Source organism: Pinus tabuliformis, chromosome X (genome assembly GCF_031772625.1).
Source record: "Pinus tabuliformis cultivar Carrire ecotype Pingquan chromosome X, CPIR1, whole genome shotgun sequence".
Lineage (NCBI taxonomy): Eukaryota > Viridiplantae > Streptophyta > Pinopsida > Pinales > Pinaceae > Pinus > Pinus tabuliformis.
The window spans coordinates 1,009,770,158-1,009,774,915 of record NC_142308.1 but is presented as its reverse complement, the minus strand read 5'-3'; the positions used below and the strand labels follow the sequence as shown (position 1 = coordinate 1,009,774,915).

Genomic DNA, 4,758 nt, shown 5'->3' with positions numbered 1-4,758 from the left:
TAACCCAAACTACTATTCATTACACATCCTTAGTCAAATATTTGATATATTTGGTAACTTTTAGCTACTACTTTGTAACCACTACCCAACTCAACTCTATTGAGTCCCCCTAAAAATCTCATGTTTCACACAACCCAAGACAAGCTATTCTAAGGTTCTAGCTAACCCATCACAAGCTTTAATGTTGCCACCACCATCGCACGATGGAGACTTTGAAATTGATTTTAGAACATAGTTTTTACTAAATATTAAAATAGAACTCCTTTATGTAATATGTAGAATATATTTTTTCGTATATTCCTATAATTTCTATATATGAATATAATTTAGAACAAAGTTATCTGTATAATATATTTATTTTTTAAATATTAAAATTTAATTTTATCACCTACTAATTCATAGTTATTATTCACTGAAAAATGAAGCGACATTAAAACAAACACAAGTTTCATCCCATCAATAAAATTTGATAAATCAAAGTTGATCTCCGAAAACTGTGAAAACCATACTCATCATCCATTATACAGTTTGTTAATTATTTTATATTAAATATTAAATAATTTAATAAATTTTAAACTATTAATTATATAACAGTTTTTCCTTATTAAATATTTTAATATTTATAGCCTTAATCTGGCATACATAAAGTTTCAACGTTGATATGTGTTCTTATTCTTTAAGAAAGAGGAAAATCATTTGTCTATTTAGTAAAAAATACTACGTGAGATACATGTATGCGGGAGATCCATATTAAACAAATATATAAACCGTATACGAACATGATACTAAATCATAAGAATTATTGTAATTATACGGATGAATATGTTTTTTTTTTTAATAGGGATTTTAAAAATAGCTTATGATTCATAATATATTCACAAAGCTATTATAAAGTTTACTTAATTTTTTATAAAGTATATTCGTAAATCTATATATATTTAGGTTAGTTGAATTGTATAATAAAATAATTTTAGTAAATTAGTATAAGTCTATTTTAAATATAAGTATAAATCTATTTTAAATATAAATTTAATATGAAGAGAGAAAAATACAATTTTTAGATTTTGATTTTTTTTTAATTTTGAAATTTGATGATAGAAAAACACTTTTACACACTAAATTATAAAATATAAAATAAACTTTTAAACTGAATAAAATAAATATTTTCTAATTTCTTTATTTATATCTGCTTTAATGATACCAATTTTACCAGTTTCATAATTAATTAAAATATACAATAAACTTTTGAACTCAATAAAATAAATATTTTCTAATTTCTTTATTTATATCTGCTTTAATGATACCAATTTTACCAGTTTCATAATTAATTAATTTATAATTATGTTTTAATTTCTTTTAAAATTTTGATTACTTTTCCCCGGTTCAAAATATCTCCTTTCGTGAGGACTTTTACGCACGCGCGGAAGGTCATTTACTTCAAACTCTTTGATGTTAACGTTCTGTTCATTGCTCTAAATATCGTCCAAGAAAATATCCCCGAAGTCAAGATAAAGATTAAAGAACCCAAACTGGGCAAAATTGCTTTGAACGTTCAGGGTATACTGCCATATGATAACCTAAAGAAAATGATCACAACAATTTGAAGACATCCAACATCCATCTGGTGTAGCAAGCTTGTATTAAACTGATATAAATAAATCAAAATGAGAAGAATAATAAATCAACAATGATGTTCCTCAACATGTCTAAATCTATGATGCAATCGACATTCTTAACAAGTATGTTAGATAAGCATTGGGTCTCTTCCAAAAGCTATCAGAAAAATAGAGGAGGTGTTTAATTTTTACATAGTAAACTAACTAGTTTTATCGGGTACCAAAATTTTTCGTCCCCATCCCCTGATTTACTCACAAGGAGGTCAGGTTATAATAAATCACGGAAAACTAAAACAAAATAGCAGCAAAAGTTCTGATTCAGACTTCTGTCAGTCATCTGACATTTTCATTTTCATGTCCACATTTAGCAATCTGATCTTGATGATAGCCTTCGTACTGGCGCTGCCACTAATAATTAAGGGGAAGGCCATCGTTTCCAATTAATAGAGCGCAACAACTGGAGCAGGCCGTCTCCGCCCTGAAGATTTGAAAGGTCTACCCTCTCCGACATAGCCTTCAATCAGATGAAGATAAACCGTTAAACTGTGGGCGTAAGCAGGATCAAGATTGCGGATGTCATCGTTGTCGAAAATAATTGGTACACCCGCGTGAAAATAAGTCCAGGGAAGCCAATCCAACAATTTTGTTAACCATCGCCATGAATTCTCGTTGAAAACAAATCCAGGAACTTTGGGAACAACATCCCTCTTATTCACCAACCGCAACACTTTCACTCCTAGCTCCTCCATTCGCAGGGCAAATGCTCTATTCCCTACGCGCGGACTTGCGAATGCAAAGGCAGTCACAGGTATAGGCAGTGCCGGAAATTTTGAGTTGAGAAATTTTTTGATGTCATATGAACTTAACGTTGCAAGGGCAGCTCCCAAGCTGTGTCCGGTCAAAGTTACGCTCAAACTTTCATCCTTGAATTTATCCACCAGGCGTAGAATTTCAGAAATAACAGTGTCTCTGGCACATCTTGAATCCTCTCCTTTAGAGATATAGCAGCTTAAAAATCCTTTCTCTACTCGGACACCCTTATCGGTTAAACTAGCTGTACTGGATAATCGGTGTCCCAGGCCTTTGTTCTTCAAAGGAGCAGTAGTTGGAAATCCGGGTTTGACAACCTTATGCTTGAAACGACTAAAAGATAATCGAGCACGAACTAAAATATCTCTGGCATCCTGCATCCATTCTTGGCGTGTTTCAGTTCCTCTCCACGCTACTACAATATCCCGGCGACCTAGCCTTCGTATCTCTTCAGTATCTGTGGAAACTGCAATAAAGCCAATCCAAACAGATTGGTCTATCGGCCTCCCCAGTGCATCAGTTTCTGCATACAAATACTTGGTCACTTCATACCCGGCACTACAGGAGTGACGAGCCCTTTCACAACTCTCAAACAATTTATCAAGGCTGTACTTACACCCACCTAAGTCATTGGTGGAAAGTTTAATATCAAATGCATCATAGCATAACTCTGCAAAATCACCATATCTTAGTATCTCCTTTTGCAAAACAGGATTCATGGGATCTAGTAACCCCTTCCAGTAGTTCTCTCCTTGAATATCTTTCCACATATCCGCATGTGCTATATTTTCGTATCTGGTGGGATTCGTCAAATCTTCCTGCAAAAGAGGGCAGCTCGAAGTTGTCGAGGATGAAGGGAGAATCCTCATCCTTCGTAGTATTGAACACAGGTGATGTAGGATTCGAAACATCATTTCTGATTTTCTAGGGTTTCAAGAGAACGGGCAGGTTAACGATTTTAACAATAGCTGTAAGCGAGATTTTCAATTATCTGCAACCCAAATCTCAATATGCTTATTGCGATGCACCAAATACCATTATATAAGGCAGATCAAAGTGGAATACCTTGTGTATCGATATGACATAGGAAATTCATTTGCAGCAGCAAGCAGGGTAGACTGCATGAATTTGACTATGTTAAATTTGAAATGGTCGCATCAGGATGAAAAATCTCACCCTACTGCTGAACATTGACCGAAAACGTTTTGCTTGAACTTGTTGAACTTTTCACCATAAATGGTTCAATCACGAATATGTGTCATTCAAAATTTCTTCCCACCTGTCGACGTTCCCTGATGGCCATCACTCTCCCACGTAATTGGTAAATAGGTCAGAATACCCTCCAAACCATAGACTACGCCATTTGTTTCCGAGTACTCGATATATTTATGTATTTTACCATGTGCCTGACTTCCCTGACTCATCACGGCTGTGGTGCACCTCGCCTAATTCATGAACCTTCATCACGTATTTTTGTCTTGTATCCTTCGCCACGTATTTTTGAGGGAGATATGGAGATTCTGGCGGTGACCATATGATTGGTCCGACTTTACGGTGAGCAAATAAATCTTCTTAAATATTAAGCATATGTTAGATGGCAACAACATGAGATTCAACGGGCAAGATTGATCGGTTTTTTTTTTATTGTATAGTATTTCATATTTGTCCTAATCAATCTCTTTTCATCAATGACTACTTAATATTCCTCTACCATAATATTTAATACACTTCCATAATTTTACATTTCATTTTCAATATGGGTTAGACCTCACGACTGAAAGACAAAAAAATTGGGAATATATGTATATAAGAATTAGAATTTGATTTTAAATTGAAATTGAAATTTAAATTTAAAGTAGTTATTGACTAATTTTCGAATTATAAAATATTAACTTATTATTTTGAAAATATTTTAATTATTAAAATAAATTTAATATAACTTTTTAAAACTAAATAAACCTAAAGTTTACAGATTAACATAAAATAAAATAAACAATAAAAACATTATTACACTTAATATCGTTATTTCGTAATATTAAAGGATCGAAGTGCGAAGCAAGAAATAAAAGCTCTTTAAAACCTCACCAACAGGTCGATTCATCGTTGACGTACTAAGCTAATTTAATTTTTCGTATTATTGATTAATTTTAACAACAAAGAACAAAAAAATAATAAAATAATATTAAAGACAAAAAAAATAAGTATTATTTATGTATATGTAGTGTTAATTAGTCTAGATGTATCTTAAATTTGGATTTATGACACTCCAAGAGAGTTTAAATCTGTTAAATTGCAGAATTCTCTTTTGAAAGCAAAACTTGAGGAAAGTTCG

The 4,758-nt window shown here is 32.4% G+C and overlaps 1 pseudogene; it reads right to left on the bottom strand.

The window, feature by feature from the left end:
• Nucleotides 1-2,056: 2,056 nt before the first annotated feature.
• LOC149143174 (phospholipase A1-Igamma1, chloroplastic pseudogene) lies at nt 2,057-3,295 on the bottom strand (annotated as a pseudogene).
• Between the last annotated feature and the right edge of the window lie 1,463 nt (nt 3,296-4,758).